The 20,634-nt window shown below is 45.1% G+C and overlaps 1 pseudogene; it reads right to left on the bottom strand.

Annotated features, from left to right (window-relative positions):
• Positions 1 to 19,214: 19,214 nt before the first annotated feature.
• The window catches only part of LOC106602852 (ribokinase-like), a 40,621-nt pseudogene continuing 39,201 nt past the window's right edge, over positions 19,215 to 20,634 (bottom strand).

Below are 20,634 nucleotides of genomic sequence, written 5' to 3'. Positions count from 1 at the left end.
ATCCACAAGTATTAATTACATGCATATCCTAGCTTCTGAGTTTGAGTAGGAGGCCGTTTAAAATGGGCACGAATTTATTTCAAAAATCGCTTTAGCCCTATCCTAGGGGAACGCCAAGAGGTTAAAATGGTGTAAAATAGTCATATGTTTGAGAAATTGAAGTAATAGCATTTCTAAGGTTTTTGAATAACGCGCCACGGGATTCAACTGGCTGTTGAGTAGGTGGGACGATTTCGTCCCGCCGACCCTAGAGAGGTTAAAGAGCAGCAGTAAAATAACAATGTAATGGTTTTCTTAGTGAAGTGGAGGAGTCAGGCGCAGGACACAGGGATAAAGGTAAACAAACGTGTTTACTAAAATTATCAATAAATCTTCTCATCGTAAAAATTCATAGTTTGGAGAAAACACCTCCAACTACACAAAACAGACAAACAATCACCGACAAGACAAACCGGAAATCAGATGTTAAATAATGAACATGATTAGCGAAATGAAAAACAGGTGTACACAATAAAGACAAAACCAAACGAACAGTGAAACATCGATCGGTGGCAACTAGTAAGACGGTGACGTCGACCCGGAGACGACCCGGAGGATGGAGAGCAGGGTGATCCGGACGGAAGCGGTGAAAATCCAGGATTAACAACGGATCCAGGATGTCTTCTGCCGGTACCCAGCTTCGCTCCTCCAGGCCATACCCCTCCCACTCCACGAGGTACTGAAGGCCCCTCGCCCGACGTCTGGAGTCCATAATGGCTCGTACGGTATATGCCGGGGCCCCCTCGATGTCCAGAGGGGGCGGAGGAACCTCCCGTACCTCAGACTGCTGGAGCGGACCAGTCACCACCGGCCTGAGGAGAGACACATGGAACGAGGGGTTAATATGATAATCAGGGAGAAGTTGTAACCTATAACAAACCTCGTTCAATCTCCTCAGGACTTTAAATGGCCCCACAAACTGCGGACCCAGCTTCCGGCAGGGCATGTGAAGGGGCAGGTTTCGGTTCGAGAGCCAGACCCGATCCCCCGGTGCATAAACCGGGGCCTCACTGCGGTGGCTGTCGGCACTCGCCTTTTGCCGCCTGATGGCTCATTGAAGACGTACATGGGCAGCGTTCCATGTCTCCTCCGAGTGCCGAAACCATTCATCCACCGCAGGAGCCTCGATCTGGCTCTGATGCCATGGTGCCAGGACCGGCTGATACCCTAGCACACACTGAAAAGGGGTAAGGTTAGTGGAAGAGTGGCGTAGGGAATTTTGGGCCATCTCCGCCCATGGGATAAATGATGCCCACTCTCCAGGCCGGTCCTGGCAATAGGACCGCAGAAACCTACCCACCTCTTGGTTGACTCTTTCCACCTGCCCGTTACTCTCGGGGTGGAACCCCGAGGTAAGGCTGACCGAGACCCCCAGGCGTTCCATAAACGCTCTCCAGACTCTAGACGTAAATTGGGGACCCCGATCAGAGACTATATCCTCAGGCACCCCGTAGTGCCAGAATACATGGGTGAATAGGGCCTCCGCAGTCTGTAGGGCCGTAGGGAGACCGGGCAAAGGAAGGAGACGGCAGGACTTAGAAAACCGATCCACAACGACCAGGATCGTGGTGTTACCCCGTGACGGGGGGAGATCCGTCAAGAAATCCACCGATAGGTGTGACCACGGTTGTTGCGGAACGGGAAGGGGTTGTAATTTCCCTCTGGGCAGATGTCTAGGTGCCTTGCACTGTGCGCATTCCGAACAGGGGGAGACATAAACCCTCACGTCCTTGGCTAACGTGGGCCACCAGTACTTCCCCGTAAGGCAGCGCACCGTCCGACCTATACCAGGATGACCAGAGGAGGGTGATGTGTGGGCCCAACAGATCAAACGATCGCAAACATCAAACGGCACGTACACGCGCCCAACGGGACACTGGGAGGGAGTGGGTTCTGCACGTGACGCCCGTTCGATGTCCGCGTCCATCTCCCAAACCACCGGTGCCACCAGGCATGAGGCTGGAATTATGGGAGTGGGCTCTGTGGACCGCTCCTCTGTATCATACAGCCGGGACAGTGTGTCTGCCTTGACGTTCTGGGAACCTGGTTTATAAGAAAGAGTGAAAGAAAAGCGTGTGAAAAACATGGCCCACCTAGCCTGGCGAGGGTTCAGTCTCCTCGCTGCCCGAATATACTCCAGATTTTGGTGGTCAGTCCAAATGAGGAAAGGGTATCTAGCCCCCTCAAGCCAATGTCTCCACGCTTTCAGAGCCCAGACAACAGCTAACAACTCCCTATCCACCACGTCATAGTTTCGCTCCGCCGGGCTGAGCTTCTTCGAAAAGAAAGCACAGGGGTGGAGTTTTGGTGGTTTACCCGAGCGCTGAGATAGCACAGCCCCTATTCCAGCCTCGGATGCATCCACCTCAACTATGAACGCTAAGGAGGGATCAGGATGCGCCAGCACTGGAGCCGTGGTAAACAGAGCCTTCAGGTTACCAAAAGCTCTGTCCGCCTCAGCCGACCACCGCAACCGCACCAGTCCCCCCTTCAGTAAGGAGGTAATGGGAGCCGCCACCTGGCCAAAACCCCGGATAAACCTCCGGTAGTAGTTGGCAAACCCTAAAAACCGCTGCACCTCCTTTACCGTGGTTGGAGTCGGCCAATTACGCACGGCTGAAATGCGGTCAGTCTCCATCTCCACCCCTGATGCGGACAAACGGTACCCAAGGAAGGAGACGGACTGTTGAAAGAACAGACATTTCTCCGCCTTGACGTAAAGGTCATGCTCCAACAGTCGACCAAGCACCGTACGCACAAGGGACACATGCTCAGCGCGGGTGGTGGAGTATATGAGAATATCATCTATATACACCACTACACCCCGCCCGTGCAGGTCCCTGAAGATCTCATCCACAAATGATTGGAAGACGGATGGAGCATTCATTAACCCATACGGCATGACGAGGTACTCATAGTGCCCAGAAGTAGTGCTAAATGCTGTCTTCCACTCATCCCCTCTCCTGATACGCACCAGGTTGTACGCGCTCCTGAGGTCCAATTTTGTGAAGAAGCGCGCCCCGAGCAATGATTCTGTCATACTAGCGATCAGAGGTAGCGGGTAACTGTATTTCACAGTAATCTGGTTCAAACCTCGATAGTCAATGCACGGGCGTAAACCTTCATCCTTCTTCTTCACAAAAAAGAAGCTCGAGGAGACAGGTGAAATGGAGGGCCGAATGTATCCCTGTCCCAGAGATTCAGCGACATATGTTTCCATAGCCGCTGTCTCCTCCTGTGACAGAGGATACACGTGACTCCTGGGAAGTGCAGCACCCTCCAGGAGATTTATCGCACAATCCCCCGGTCGATGGGGTGGTAATTGAGTCGCCTTCCTTTTACAGAAGGCGATTGCCAAATCGGCATATTCGGGAAGAATGTGCATGGTGGAAACCTGGTTTGGACTTTCCACCATAGTGGCACCTAAGGAGACACCTAAACACCTCCCTGAACACTGACAGGACCATCCCTTGAGAACCCTCTGTTGCCACGAAATAATAGGATCATGAGAAGCCAACCAGGGAAGCCCCAACACAACGGGAAACGCAGGAGCGTCAATCAGAAAGAGACTAATACTCTCTTCATGACTCTCCTGCGTCACCATAGTAATGGGAACTGTGACCTCCCTAATCAGCGCAGACCCCAAAGGACGACTATCTAGGGCATGTATAGGGAAGGGAACATCAACGGGAACAATAGGAATCCCTAATCTATTGGCCAAAGACCGATCAATAAAGTTCCCAGCTGCGCCTGAATCTACTAGCGCCTTATGCTGGGAATGCGGGGAAAACCCTGGAAATCTTATAGATAACCACATGTGAGCAACTGGGGGGTCTGGGTGAGTCGTGTGCCTACTCACCTGAGATGAACCACCAGTGTTCCGCCTACCACCTCGACTACCTGGAAAACCTCCCCAGCACCGACCAGCAGTGTGTCCTCTGCGGTCACCTCTGGTGCATGGAACGGTTTCCCCTCCGGTCTCTCTAGAACCAGCCCCGCCCAACTCCATCGGTGTTGGGTCTAAGGGACTGGAGGATGGAACCAACGGACCCCGATCCGGACGTCCGCGGGAGGCCAGCAGGTTATCCAGCTGGATAGATAAGTCCACCAGCTGGTCCAGGTGGAGGGTGGTGTCCCTGCAGGCTAGCTCCCTACGAACGTCCTCTCGCAAACCACACCTGTAGTGATCGATCAGGGCCCGCTCATTCCATCCTGCACCAGCCGCCAGAGTTCTAAAATCCAGTGCAAACTCCCGAGCGCTCCTCATCTCCTGTCTTAAATGGAACAAGCGCTCTCCCGCCACTCTTCCTTCTGGTGGATGATCAAATACTGCCCGAAAGCGGCGGGAGAAGTCCTCGTAGTTATATCCCGAGTCGGGTCTTCCACCTCCCAGATGGCGTTGGCCCACTCCAGGGCTTTACCAGTCAAACAGGAGATGAGGGCGCTCACTCTCTCGCGTCCCGAGGGCGGCGGCTGGACAGCCGCCAGGTAGAGCTCCAGCTGGAGTAGGAACCCCTGACACCCGGCAGCTGCTCCATCATACGCTCCCGGGAGCGAGAGCCGAATCCCACCGGATCCAGACGGCAGTTGGAGATGATCCAGAGGTGTGCCGGGCGGTGGTGTGGCTGGGTTGACGGGACATCCTTTCCTCTCCACTCTCTCCATGGTCAGCAGCACGTAATCCATGGCAGTCACAAGATTCTGTATCATATTCGCCTGCTGCTGAACGCGCTCCTCTATATGACTAGGAGGACTGGCTGCTCCTGCTGACTCCATTGCGTGGTCAGTGATTCTGTAATGGTTTTCTTAGAGAAGTGGAAGAGTCAGGCGCAGGACACAGGGATAAAGGTAAACAAACGTGTTTACTAAAATTATCAATAAATCTTCTCATCGAAAAATACATAGTTTGGAGAAAACACCTCCAACTACACAAAACAGACAAACAATCACCGACAAGACAAACAGGAAATACAGATGTTAAATAATGAACATGATTAGCGTAATGAAAAACAGGTGTACACAATAAAGACAAAACCAAACGAACAGTGAAACATCGATCGGTGGCAACTAGTAAGCCGGTGACGTCGACCGCCGAACGCCGCCCGAACAAGGTGTCATGACGTTGGCCTCTTTGGGTACAGGGAGGACAGTTGACCCCCTCCCCTTTGTACCATCCCCCAACCTACCTTCCCCCCAACCCAGGCCCTGTGTGAAAGGGTTGTAATAACTCTAAGAGGAGAATCTCCTAACACATGTTTCATAGAGAGACAAAGGAAATTCTTCCAACTCATAGAATTGGAGAACCGAACGACATTTGTGTTCTGGAGAAGGTATGGAAGATTGGTGAAGAATCCAGCTACGAACTGGTCCGCTTAGTACAATTTTGTGATACTCAGAAGAGACAATATAGCCATATTACCATAAAACGGTTTATATAGTAGACTCAGCCTTGAGACTTGCATACACATGGTTGTATGGAATGTATTAATAAGGATAAAGCTATTTGTAATACATTGAGATGCTATGTACTGATGTTAATGTGATAGAATTGGATTTCTGTACCAGGCTTGACTCAGTCATCGGCACGCCCCCAGGGACACGGACAGGACCAGGCGTCATTTGACAAGCCTGTTCTATGGTCACAATAAAACACACCCTGATTTACATTTCTAACAGACCAGGCCTCCACTCCATGGCCAATAGGTTTTACCATCCAATTCCTCTACTGAAAGTGAACTATACCACGTGGTTAACTTTTAGACTATTGATACTGACAGAATAAGAACAAGTCTTTGATATTAATTATTAGTCTGCAGCTAAGTAAATTATATCATTGAACGCGAAGACCAACGAAACATCCATTCTATAACGACATTAATGAATGTCGCTTTGAAAGATCCATTCTAACCGAGAGAGAGAGAGAGAACTCTCCATCAGAACGACGCTCCAACAAGGATCCCGACGACACACTGAGCGTAAATATATATTGATTGCAATTGTTCCCGAATGAGTGAGCGTTCAATTGTCAATTGTTAATATTAATGAACTCTGTGTACCTCCTCAGCTGACCGTTTATGACCCATTGTCTAACAGACCAGCCATGCCTGTTAGCCATTAGGGCACATTACTCTACCAATCCTTTGTGACAATAATTACTGTTTGTATGTTTTCTATTAATTACTTAGTGTAGTAAATAAATGATTTTAAGACAATTGATGTATGGATGATTTTAGTAAAGACTGGGTTCGTGCAGATACAACAATTTACGACGTTTGGAATGAGACTGGACGCGAGGTAAAATACACCATTTAAACCAGAAGATAATCGGCCTATATTATAATATAGGAAAGTTATATTAGGAAAATGATAACTTTGTAATCAGAATATTTTCCTTGGTGCCCCAATCTCCTAGTTAATTACAATTAAACGATTAACCTGTTAGGGCTAGGGGGCAGTATTGACACGGCTGGATAAAAAACGTACCCGATTTAATCTGGTTACTACTCCTGCCCAGTAACTAGAATATGCATATAATTATTGGCTTTGGATAGAAAACACTCCAAAGTTTCTAAAACTGTTTGAATGTTGTCTGTGAGTATAACAGAACTCAAATGGCAGGTCAAAACCTGAGAAGATTCTGTACAGGAAGTACCCTGTCTGACCATTTCTTCGCCTTCTTTGCCATCTCTATCCATTACAAAGGATCTCTGCTGTTACGTGACACTTCCTACGGCTGCCATAGGCTCTCAGAAGGCGGCAAAAAGCTGAATCGTGGCTTTGCAGGCTCTGGCTAAAACAAAGTAGCGCGTTTGGGTAGTGGCTGGTTACAGTACTGTGAGACTCAGGCTCGTGCCCGCGTCGACCGAAAGCTTTGTTTTCTTTCCTCTGTTTACCTAAAAGGAGATTCCCGGTCGGAATATTATCGCTTTTTTACGAGAAAAATGGCATAAAAATGGATTTTAAACAGCGGTTGACATGCTTCGAAGTACGGTAATGGAATATTTAGATTTTTTTTGTCACGAATTGCGCCATGCTCGCGACCCTGATTTACCATTTCGGATAGTGTCTGGAATGCACGAACAAAACGCCACTATTTGGATATAACGATGGATTATTTTGGACCAAACCAACATTTGTTATTGAAGTAGCAGTCCTGGGAGTGCATTCTGACGAAGACAACAAAGGTAATCAAACTTTTGTAATAGTAAATCTGATTTTGGTGAAGGCTAAACTTGCTGGGTGTCTAAATAGCTAGCCCGTGATGGCTGGGCTATGTACTTAGAATATTGCAAAATGTGCTTTCACCAAAAAGCTATTTGAAAATCGGACATATCGAGTGCATAGAGGAGTTCTTTATCTATAATTCTTAAAATAATTGTTATGCTTTTTGTGAACGTTTATCGTGAGTAATTTAGTAAATTGTTAGTAAATTCCCTGGAAGTTTGCGGGGGGTATGCTAGTTCTGAACGTCACATGCTAATGTAAAAAGCTGGTTTTTGATATAAATATGAACTTGATTGAACAAAACATGCATGTATTGTATAACATAATGTCCTAGGGTTGTCATCTGATGAAGATAATCAAAGGTTAGTGCTGCATTTAGCTGTGGTTTGGGTTTATGTGACATTATATGCTAGCTTGAAAAATGGGTGTCTGATTATTTCTGGCTGGGTACTCTGCTGACATAATCTAATGTTTTGCTTTCGTTGTAAAACCTTTTTGAAATCGGACAGTGTGGTTAGATTAACGAGAGTCTTGTCTTTAAAATGGTGTAAAATAGTCATATGTTTGAAAAATTGAAGTTTTTGCATTTTTGAGGTATTTGAATATCGCGCCACGGGATTACACTGGCTGTTGAGTAGGTGGGACGCAAGCGTCCCACCTAGCCCATAGAGGTTAAGAATTATAGATACAGAACTCCTCTATGCACTCGCAATGTCCGATTTTAAAATAGCTTTTCGGTGAAAGCACATTTTGCAATATTCTCAGTAGATATCCCGGCATCACAGGGCTAGCTATTTAGACACCCACCAAGTTTAGCACTCACCAAAATCAGATTTACTATAAGAAAAATGTTATTACCTTTGCTGTCTTCGTCAGAATGCACTCCCAAGACTTCTACCTCAATAACAAATGTTGGTTTGGTTCAAAATAATCCATAGTTATATCCAAATATCCTCTGTTTTGTTCGTGCGTTCAAGACACTATCCGAATGGTAAAGAAGGGTGACGCGCACGACGCATTTCGTGACAAAAAAATTCTAAATATTCCATTACCGTACTTCGAAGCATGTCATCCACTGTTTAAAATCAATTTTTATGCCATTTTTCTCGTAAAAAGCGATAATATTCCGACCGGGAAAGCGTGTTTAGGTTCAAAGACGAAAGAAAATAAAACATGGGGTCGACTCGTGCACGCGCCTCAGCCCATTGTCCTCTGATAGAGCACTTGCCAAAAGCGCTAATGTTTTTCAGCCAGTGGCTGGAATTACATCATTCAGCTTTTTCCCGCCTTCTGAGAGCCTATGGGAGCCGTAGGAAGTGTCACGTTACTGCAAAGATCCTCAGTCTTCAATAAACAGAGTCAAGAAGCTCAAGGAATGGTCAGAGAGGGCACCTCCTGTACAGAATCTTCTCAGGTTTTTGCCTGCCATATGAGTTCTGTTATACTCACAGACACCATTCAAACAGTTTTAGAAACTTTAGGGTGTTTTCTATCCAAAGCCAATAATTATATGCATATTCTAGTTTCTGGGCAGTAGTAATAACCAGATTAAATCGGGTACGTTTTTTATCCGGCCGTGTAAATACTGCCCCCTACCCCCAACAGGTTAATGTGACTATTCATAAATGATAACAACAGAGAGTAGCAGCTGTGTAAAAGAGGGGGGGAAGGCAATGCAAATAGTCTCGGTGGCCATTTGATTAGATGTTTAGGAGTCTTATGGCTTGGGGGTAGAAGCTCTTTTTAGAAACCTCATGGACCTAGACTTGGCACTCCGGTACCGCTTGCCGTGCGGTAGCAGAGAGAACACTCTATGACTAAGGTGGCTGGAGTCTTTGACAATTTTTAGGGCCTTCCTCTGACACCGCCTGGTATAGAGGTCCTGGATGGCAGGGAGCTTGGCCCCAGTGATGTACTGGGCCATACGCACTACCCTCTGTAGTGCCTTGCGGTCAGAGGACAAGCAGTTGCCATACCAGGAAATGATGCAAACAGTCAGGATGCTCTCGATGGTGCAGCTGTAGAACCTTTTGAGGATCTGAGGACCTATGCCAAATCTTTTCAGTCTCCTGAGGGGAATAGGTTTTGTCGTGCCCTCTTCATGACTGTCTTGGTGTGCTTGGACCATGTTAGTTTGGGGATGTGGACACCAAGGAACTTGAAGCTCTCAACCTGCTCCACTACATCCCCGTCGATGAGAATGGGGGCGTGCTTGGGCTTCTTTTTCCTGTTGTCCACAAGCATCTCCTTTGTCTTGATCACGTGGAGGGAGGAGAGGTTGTTGTCCTGGCACTACACGGCCAGGTCTCTTACCACCTCGCTATAGGCTGTCTCGTCGTTGTCGGTGATCAGGCCTTCCACTGTTGTGCCATCGGCAAACTTAATGATGGTGTTGGAGTCGTGCCTGGCCGTGCAGTCATGAGTGAACAGAGAGTACAGGAGGGGATTGAGCAAGCACCCCTGAGGGGCCCTGTCTTGAGTATCAGCGTGGCGGCTGTGTTGTTACCTACTCTTACCACCTGGGGGAGGCCCGTCAGGGAGTCCAGGATCGAGGTTGCAGAGGGAGGTGTTTAGTCCCAGGGTCCTTAGCTTACTGATGAGCTTTGAAGGCACTATGGTGTTGAACGCTGAGCTGTAGTCAATGAATAGCATTCTCACATTAGTGTTCATTTTGTCCAGGTGGAAAATGGCTGTGTGGAGTACAATAGAGATTGCATCATCTGTGGATCTGTTAGGGCGGTATGCAAATTGGAGTGGGTCTAGGGTTTTTGGGATAATGGTGTTGATGTGAGCCATGACCAGCCTTTCTAAGCACTTCATGGCTTCAGACGTGAATGCTACGGTTCAGTAGTCATTTAGGCAGGTTACCTTGGTGTTCTTGGGCACAGGGACTATGGTGGTCTGCTTAAAACATGGTCCACACTGTTGCTCTCAGCAGCCTCTTCAGAGTCTTCCAGAATGCTTGCTACTCTTCTCCAGGAAATTCAAAATGGTAACAAAGGTCTTTCACTGAAAACTTACACTAAATTGGCTGGACTCCATTCTTCCATTGACGACCTGAAATCCTCCCTGAATTATCTCCTTTTGAGAACGACTGAGGCTGAGTTACACATTAGCACAGTTGAAGATACCGTCACTCGACATGACCAGGTTATGAAACAGGTGCAGAAGGACAATGTCGATCTCAAAAACAATGTGGACCAGATGGAGAACTAGAGCAGACGCAGCAATATTGAAGGAGGACAGCGATGGCCGTGACCCCGTCCGTTTCTTCACTCATTGGATCCCTGATGTCCTAGGCATAACCAACTTCACCAAGCCGCTGTAAATCGAACAGGCCCACAGAACCTTAACAACAAAACCCCCACGAGCCGCCCTGATCAGGTTCCTTCATTTCCAGGACAGGGAGAAGATACTGCAACTTGCAAGAGCCAAAGGGGACATCACCATCGATGGCAAGAGGGTCAGCCCTTTCCCGGATATGAGCGCGGATCTCGCCAGACGTTGCAAACGGTTCAAACCAGTCGCCAAAGCCCTGAAGGAGAAGAACATCACCGGCTACCTCATTCACCCTGCGCGGATGAAAGTTTAGCACAATGACCGAAGCCATCTCTTCGACACACCGGGAGAAGGGTTTACTTTTCTCAAAGACCTGAACCGCATTTGATTCACAAAGGTCTATCCTTGGAATTTGATGCAGTTTATTGTTTTTTTTCTTGTTTGTGCTGTCCTGGGACTGAATGTCTATTTGGAATTTGGATCTGTTTACCCTGCGATTCGGTCGCTACAGTTGATTTGGACATTTTCAACTAACAGTTATTTTTCCTGTGGTGAGTTGTATTACATTTACAGGAGAGTATATTTTATTTTGACAATATCCACTGGACGAAGCAAATTAGTAGCCTTTGGCCCATTGCTTTTCCCTCCATTTATGTTTCTCCTCTTCTCCTGAAAAGAGACTCAAGCAGCTCTTATTGTTGACAGTAAAATATTCAGCCATAAATGTCTATTCACAACATTTGTTTTCAACATAGAGAGCTCGTAGGTTTTAGTTTATGCCAAAGTTTAGCTAGTAAAAGCAAGATGGAAAGTGAGCAATAATGTATCTCTACAAGTGTTTTCCTGTTTGATGGTTGGGATTGTGGTTTTAGTCCAACAATCAGAGTGGATGGGGTTTATGTATTTATTTTTCTAAGTTTAACATTGATTCCTTCCTAAATTGACACACAGGTCACTGAAACATTACCTGACTATTTACATATGAGTGATTACCGATCACTGCACCTGCACATAGCCCATCTGTTACTAGCCCATCCAACTACCTCATCCCCATACTGTATTTATTTATTTATCTTGCTCCTTTGCACCCCAGTATCTCTACTTGCACATTCATCTTCTGCACATCTACCATTCCAGTGTTTAATTGCTATATTGTAATTACTTTCCCACCATGGCCTATTTATTGCCTTACCTCCCTTATCCTACCTCATTTGCACATACTGTATATAGACTTTTTCTACTGTATTATTGACTGTATGTTTGTTTATTCCATGTGTAACTCTGTGTTGTTGTATGTGTCGAACTGCTTTGCTTTATCTTGGCCAGGTCACAGTTGCAAATGAGAACTTGTTCTCAACTAGCCAACCTGGTTAAATAAAGGTGAAATAAAAAATTACCATTTGGTTATATATTTGAAACTCAACCCATGCTTAATCCACAAAAATATGTCACATTCAACGTAAAAGGTCCTAACAGCCCGGTTAAGAGGAAAATATTCTATACATACCTTAAGAAATGAAAGACTGACATTGTGTTCTTACAAGAAACATATCTTACAGAAGAACAGAACAGAATAAATTAAAAAGGGAATGGGTAGGACAAGTTTTTGCATCCTTAACTCTAGACACATCCCCTTCTGTGTGAGCAACATGTCTGATCCCTCAGGCAGGTTTGTTTTGGTGCAGGGGCAAATATATTCGGGGTCTTGGACCTATTGAATATTTATGCTCCTAACTTCGATGACCATATGTTTATTCAGAATGTCTTCCTTCAGGTTGCTTAAGCACCACCAGGATGGCTACTGGCTAGAGGAGATTTCTGTTAAGATACAGTTTTTGATAGGTTCTCTGATAAACCCTCCCCTCTTACCAAGGCCACCAATCTCACCATGTCATTTATGAAGGATCTCAATTTACTAGACATCTGGAGACCGATGCACCCACAGGATAGGGCCTACTCTTTTTATTCACACCCACACACATAGATAACTTTTTGCTATCAACCCAACTGTTTCATTGAGTGTTAGATACCGATTATCTCCCCAGATTGCTCCTCTGGTATTATCAATCTCCATTCCTACTAAGGAAAATGTAGCATATAGATGTAGACTACATTCTACACTCCTGAAGCAACCTGAAATTTGTGCATTCATCAAAGATTAGATCAATATTTTTACTTTGACAAACAAAACCCTCCGCTCCTGACAGTTTCCTTCTTTGGGATGCATTGAAAGCCCATCTGAGGGTTGAAGAGAACATGGTGCTGAACTGAATGTACTTGACTCTGAAATCTCTGAGCTAGAGAAAACCTACCAAAGAGGCCTGACTAAAGACCTATACAGGCTAATGGTAAATAGAAAAAAAAGAAATATAATACTCTGAACACATATCAAGCTGAGAGGGCATCACAATCAAAACAGCGTTATTACGAGCTTGGAGAGAAAGCACACAAAGTACTGGCATGGCAACTGAAAGCAGAGGAAAGTAAGAGGACAATTAATGCTATAGAAACTCTTACTAATGAGATATCTTTCGACCCTACTAAAATGAATGATACTTTTAAGAAATATTACAAGGACTATACTTCCCAATCAAGTGATGATCTATCAGAGATCAACTCTTTTCTCTCCTCTCTCAACCTCCCATGCCTGTCAGAGGAAGACAGAGAGCGCCTGAGTGAACAGTTCTCAATCCCTGAATTGTTGGAGGCAATTAAATCTTTACTTTCTAATAAATCTCCTGGGGAGGATGGCTTCCCTCCAGGAGTTCTGTAAAGAATTTAAGGAGCTGTTGGTACCCTACCTTATGGAGGTACTTAAAACTGCTTTCCAGGGACTTTCTTTCAAACTGTGATTACAGTAATTCACAAGAAAGGGAAAAACCTGCTAAAGTGAGCCTTATATAGATCGATCTCTCTCCTTAATACATATTGTAAACTGGTCACCGCAATGCTATCTAAGAGACTGGAGTCATGCCTCCCCCTGTTGGTCAACCCAGATCAGACTAGCTTCATAATTAACAGATTGTCCTCCAATAATCTCAGAAGGTTCTTTGATATAATTCACCTTGCTAACAAAAACAAAATACCTAATGTCACAGCCAAAAAGGCCTTTGATAGGGTGGAATGGTGATATCTCTTTCGCGTTTTGGAAAAGTTTGGTTTAGGCATGGTGTTTGTAAACTTGATAAAATCCCTCTACAAATCTCCTACAGCTAGGATTAGCTAGGATTACTTCTTCCTCTTTCCCTCTCTATAGGGGAACAGACAGGGTTGCCCTGTTAGCCCTCACCTCTTCGCCCTCACCATCGAACCGTTGGCTGAGGCCATTAGAACGTGCCCTGACATACATGGCTTTGAGCTGGGCCCCCAGACCCATAAATTATCACTTTTTGCGGACGACCTTATCTTATTTCTAATGAATCCAGAACATTCCCTCTCGAACTTAGAGAACCTATTACAGTATTATATTTCTTTCTCTGGATATAAGGTCAATTTTGATAAAAGCACAATCTTACCGTTGTCTGTCTTTGACTATCATACCATCCAGGATAAGTTTCCTTTTAGATGGTTGCTTATGGGCTTCACATATTTGGGCATAATGATGGATGGTCACCTGAACAACCTCTATAAACTCAATCTGGCCTGCTTGTTGCAAAAGGTGGAGGGGTGACCTGTGTAAATGGATGGAATGGACTTGTCTCTCACTCTACTGGGTAGAATTGAATGTCCTGCCCAGATTTCTATATTTGTTTCAATCTCTCCACATCCCTGTACCCGCAGCATTCTTTTCCTCTCTCGACAAGCTGACCAGATGGTTTATCTGGCACAGTAAAACCCCTAGGGTTAGCCTGGACAAACTGACCCTTGATTACGGTCAAGGTGGCTTAATACTCCCCAATTTCAGAATGTATTACTGGGCTGCGCAGTCTAGATTTCGGGCAGAATTGTTTTACAAATGGGACATGAAATCTATAAAAACTATCACAGACAACACTTTTTTATGCATTCTGTCCTGGCATGGTGCAAACTGCATGAGCTGTTCAGACGAGAGGGATTTATTTCCCCCAAAACCCCTCTATGGAACAATAGATTGATTCCTATGTTTTTCCAGAATAGTAACTTTAGACCATGGTCTGACAAGGGTATCACTCTTCTGGAACATTGTTATGAGGAGGGAATTCTTATGTCCTTTGAACAGCTGAAACCGAAATACCACTTGTCTAACAACTTACCTACAACTACAACATTTTATTAGGGTGAATCTCAAGGGCCAATGGAACCTACCTAAGATGTCCCCTATTGAACAACTCTGACATGCAGACCAACCACTGTTCAAGACCATTTCCCATGTTTATGATGCTCTTATGTCAGGACTACCACTGCCTGAGCTACATAAACCCCGACTTAGATGGGAAAAAGATCTGGGTATTAATCTTGATGAGGGACTATGAAGTGACCTATGCAGGGATGGTGTTACATCCACATTGAACTCCAGATACAGACTGATCCAGTTTAATTTCCTCCATCAGCTCTATATCACCCCGTCTAGATTGCACAAGTTCAACCCTGATATCTCCTCTGTATGTTTTAGATGTGGCTCAGATGAAGGAACATTCCTCGATTCCACTTGGCAGTATTCAAAACTACACCGTTTCTGGCAAGGGGTATGAAATACCATATCCTCAATTCATGGGGTTGCATTCCCTTTATACCCAGAGGTCTGTCTACTGGGTAACTTTACTAATTCCAATCTTAGGCAAAGCCATACAATAAATCTAACAGAAATATTGGTAGCGATTGCCAAGAAATGTATTGCCTTGAAATGGAAATCAGATTGCAACTGGCAGGGGGGTATCGGAAGTTAATAGTTGTATCCCACTGGAGAAAATGACTTACTGCTTTGGTCACAAACACAAATTGCACTCACCTGAGACTAATGCAGATCCACTAAAGTTAACATTAGCTCTCTAACGGCACTTGATGTAAACAAAATCAAACACACCCAGTTTGGCAGTGCTCCTTGACTGTGCTTGTTTTCCGATATCCAAGGTGAAAATGGAGAACGAAGTTCTCCGAACTCGAATAAACAGAAAACGGATAAACGAGCAGTGGTATAGTTATCCATCTTCTTGTTTCATGTAGGATATCGGATGGCCACGATATACACAGAACTCAAAGGCAGGTTGCTTATCTTTTCTTTTATGGCTATCTTGAGGATTCAGTTCTTAAACATGGAAAATAACATGCATGTAAATGGTTGATATTATTTTTACATTTAAAGAATGCACAAATAAATAATTTATTGTTTCTACCATGCCCTAAGGCACATGCCAAATATGTTAAAAATAAACAACAACAAAAACATGATATACAGGGTTTCAAACACAGGCTTCAAGAAGATTTTATCTGATGTGTTTTTAAATGGATCTTATTACATATCTAATTTTCCATTACATATTTGCCATATCCACTGAGTATTAGGAACACCTGCCTAACATTTTACCCTCAGAACAGCCTCAATTCATCAAGATATGGACTCTACAAGTTGTCTAAAGTTCTCAAATCATGGAAATCATTCTATATTTCTATATTTCCAGTGAAGCTGGGCTGTCTATAATATATCTGAAGGCGCACAGGATGTTTTCCATGTCGACTGCACAGGTGAATACATGATAACAGCCATCCGTCTTCTATGGCTGTGTTTAACTTTAGAAACTCATCACTTATGAAGTACCTTGCCCTGCTGACACGTGGATCCTCCCCTGGTTGTGGTGTCGTCTCGTCAGGCGTAGGTAGTGTACATAAAAAAAACTGCACCACATTTCGGAGTTCCATGTTCAACTGACCTCTGACATTACACAAGCGAATAAATAAATCAATTGTTGTGTCGAAAATGTGCCTCAGGCACCCCTGAAGCTTTTTTCATGTTTTTCACATAATGCATTTTCTCCTCTGCAGTGAGTTCCTCATGCATCTGATTGACTATGTAGGCCGTTGTCGTCTGTACATATTTTAAATGAGTCAGGTTTCAGCAGGCGGTTTCCCTCCTTCCCACTTCGGCTAAAATGAAGTTGAATGTCATACCACACTTTATTCACCAAACCCTCAGTTGTTTCGGTGTCCAGAGCCTTGGATTGCTTGATGAGCGGCATGCTGTTTTCAGTTATGGCTGCGTGATGGGCAGCTTTGTCGCATCCTTCTTTCCTGAACTTTTTAATTGCGGCGACAAACACATTGTTGCTCATTGTGAGTTCTATGTTCTTCTATATATTTCATGCTAAACTGAGAGGGAGGTTGTTGATATGTTGGTTCAAACCAGCTCTGAATTCAGTGTAGCTGCAAATCCCATATTATTGGTTGCAATTCATGTTTCTCATTGTACCATAAAAATCCCGTAGGATGTTTTTCAGCTCCGTTTTTGTTGTATTTTCAAACTCACAATGTATCCCTTTTTCTACACACCAGTCAGTGAAGCAGGTTTGTTTGTCAGTGAAGCCCACTTTGTTTCACTGTGTTCTTTTAGTTTTGGTTTCTCTCAAGTTCATCTACACACTTATTTTCTACATGGGCATGTTGAACTGTTGTTGACATAGCCATTTTAGCATGGTGAAAAGCCTAAACTTCATAGTCATGGTGTTACATCTGCTCCTGCCACGCCCTCTACTGCTCATCCTGTGTCTCCTTGACCTGCCACCACTCCCTCTCCCACTCCCCCTCTCTCTGTGTGTGTGATTGTGTGGGCGAAGACAGGTGTGCTGAAGTCAGAACAGATCCCCACCAGCTGCAACCTGTTCCATAATCAAGACCTCTACAATACTCAGTCATGCCACTTCCACACTGCCAGATCGTAATCTCTGCTCAGTCAGTTTACGTTTCTAGCCGTTTGTTACTATTTAGATCCTGTTATCCTGTTGTGCCTGTTTTCCTTGCCTGACACGTTTTTTTTCTCTGCTACAGTTCTGACTGGTCCCTGTCTCCAGTCCCACGTCTCCTCATCCTGCTACTCTGCCCTGGTTTCCCCACTCTACTGCTCCCATGGATTCCCCTCCAGACCTGCTACCCTGTCCCAACCCCTCTCGCTACAGTCTCAGCTTCTGCACCTGGTTTCCTGCAACCCGCCCAAGCTTCCCCTGGCCTGCACTCCATCTCTCCCCTGTGTTTCAATAAATACCTTGGTTACTTCATCCCAGTCTCCTCGTCTGAGTCTGCTCTTGGGTTTCCCTGTTCCACTCCACGTAACACATGCTATACGGTCTCACATACACACGGCTGAATGCTGTTTTAGCCAATCACCATCCAATATTCAAACGACCCGGTTTATAATATGGTATGAATACTGTAGTATTCTCTGCAATAGTTTTGCGGACTAAAGTAAAAAAAATATGTAAATACTGTAATATTTACTGTAGTGTTTACAGTTAACTATAGTATAAATACTGTAGTAAAAGAACTGTAGTATATACTGTAGCGTTTTTGCGGATTGTACATTTTATTCGATTTGTTTTCAGACTTTGCTGTAGTATTTACTATAGTGTTTTTGATTTATTATCTTTGACATAGAACTGGATGTTTTCTCCTTGAGGAAACCTACTGGAGAAACACTAAAAGAGCACATTTTCCATAACCGGTGTCACGTTTCCTTAAGGGAAGGGAAAAGGGGGCAGAGTCAAAAGCAGGAGACTGAGGTCCAGTAGTGCCGAAGTTTTATTGTCACCGTAACAAAGGTGGTCAAAAAGGCACAACACCCAAAAAGAGAGAATACGTTTCCACAAACGATAACGCACGGGGCGCAGCCCGGCAATACAATATAAATAGTACCAAGCTGAAAATCAGAAGCAGCGTAAACTCCTAACTGCCCCATGACATACAAACAATCTCGTACGAACAAAGAACACAAAGGAACAAACTAAATACCCCCCCACTAATGACAGACAAGGAACAGGTGCAGAACTAGACAGACAAAAACCAAAGAACACAGAAACATAGATCGGTGGCAGCTAGTAGATCGGTGGCAGCTAGTAGACCGGCGACGACGACCGCCGAGCGCCGCCCGACCGAGGAGGGGCGCCTCCTTCTGTGGATACTGTGACAACCGGTAGGTAGTAGGACTGGGGGCCTGAATGGATAGTTCAGAGCCTCTGCTAATTTCTATAACCTGTATGAAACACAATATGGTCTGTACTTGGCATGTAGGTTTCTCACTAATGGGTGGCATAAATTGGGATATGTGGGAGGGGAATAGTCAGGCTATATGCAAATGAAATACTGTAGTATTTACTATAGTTGAAAAAGTGTAGTGTTTTTGCAGACATTACTGTGGTATTTACTATAGTATTCTACAGTATACTACAACATTCTATAGTAAGTATAACACATGATCAAGGGGTACTACAGTGTGTAGTATAGTATTCTACTGTTTACAACAGAATTCTATAGTAAGAACTGTAGTATTTTTTTCATGCTTGTGGTAAATGGTTGACATTTGACAGTATGCCAATGTTTATTGCTGGGGCGAACATATCCACAGCCAGCTCTGTACCCTTTGTGTCAGCCACACAGTTAGTGCTGTGCAAGAGCAAAAATCTGCACCCCCGTGGTTACCTAGGAACAGGAAACTGTGATATTAAGACCTTAAGGATATTTTTACCATGGTATCCACAGTTGTCACTGGCTTAGTGGGGACTCGGATCGACAGAGACGAGGGCTCTTGTGCCGACAGCACCACGCAGTCCCGGGAGCCCAGGCTCCTGTCCAGCCCAACCGACATCCACTATACTCGCCACATCCGCCCCAGTCAGCAGCTCTGCCTGTGGAGACCACCATGGAAATTATGTGTGGCCTAGGATTTGAAGCAGCAACCTTCTGGCTTCTGACCCACCTCTAAGTGATAATCGATGTATGGTGAGTATTTGGGTGTGCTTCGCCCAGGTGGGTGCAACACAATGGTGATGGATGAGATTAGTTATCCCTACAATGTAAGCCTAAAGCACTTCGATCACTTGCAAAAACACTTTATATATCCGTATTAGTTCAGTTTTATATTGTTCTCACTGATCTGTGACTGAGGGCAACTTCTACCAGGAGCTGACAGACACTAGATAGAGCAGAAAGAGATACGGATATTTACTGGACATACGGCCCTTTATTTCTCAATCATTCTTTGGGATGTATAACAATCCAGCTACCCCGGTTCCATTCTGTTATACGGCAGCTAGTCAGTGTGAGGTCCTTAATGGACAGTGGTGCTAATTCCCATCACTATAAACAGGGCAACATACTATGTGGGCTGTGGATCAAAGAATGTTTGCACTTTGTCATCCTTCAACCCTCTTCCAGATTCAGCATGGCACTGGGAGACCACACACACAAGCAAGATAGGGATTTAAGAAAAGGAGTGGACGTCCATCTTATCTGTCAACCATCCACACCTGCCCAGACAGTGAGCTCAGCTAGCTCACCTCTCTGTGGGGGTCAGGGCACCACTACCACAAACACTAAGCACAAATGGAGGCTTTCACTTCATCTAGGAGGCTTCAAAGCCCACAATTGATAGTTGAAAAATAAACTACACACAGTATATTATCAGTGCTCATAGTCTCTGGTGCCACCCAGTTCTGGTCGGCTGCCAAATAAGAAAAAGAGCTATCTGTCTTCTCCGTATTCATCGGAGGAGCCCAGAGGATCAGGGTGTTTGTGTGTGTGTGTGTGTGCTCTGGGCGGGTGAATCATTTCACTGCCTTGACTGAAAGATGAGTAGCGGTGAGAGGATGAAAGCAAGAAGTGTGTGTGTGTCTTACACTCAAACTTACAAGAGAAAAAGACTGACAGTCGACTCCATCTTCAACTCACTCTTTAAAGACCCCACCTGCAAAGCCACCCCCTCCCCAACCGACCACATCAAAGTCCCTCTAAGAGACGTTTCTGGGCAAACTCATCTGTGTTACCCGACGGGTGAATCTGACTCACTCTCAACACATCTGCCCTGTTTCCCATCATTCCCAACCCCTATCTGTCATCTCTGACAGTGGAGGTGTGAGGCTAAGGTGGCTCCATAACACCCTTTACTGTAAAGGAGGGAGGGGAGAAATGGAG

Source organism: Salmo salar, chromosome 01 (genome assembly GCF_965601325.2).
Source record: "Salmo salar chromosome 01, fSalSal1, whole genome shotgun sequence".
NCBI classification, from domain to species: Eukaryota; Metazoa; Chordata; class Actinopteri; order Salmoniformes; family Salmonidae; genus Salmo; species Salmo salar.
The sequence above is the reverse complement of the archived record's forward strand: the minus strand, read 5'-3'. Positions and strand labels throughout refer to the sequence as shown.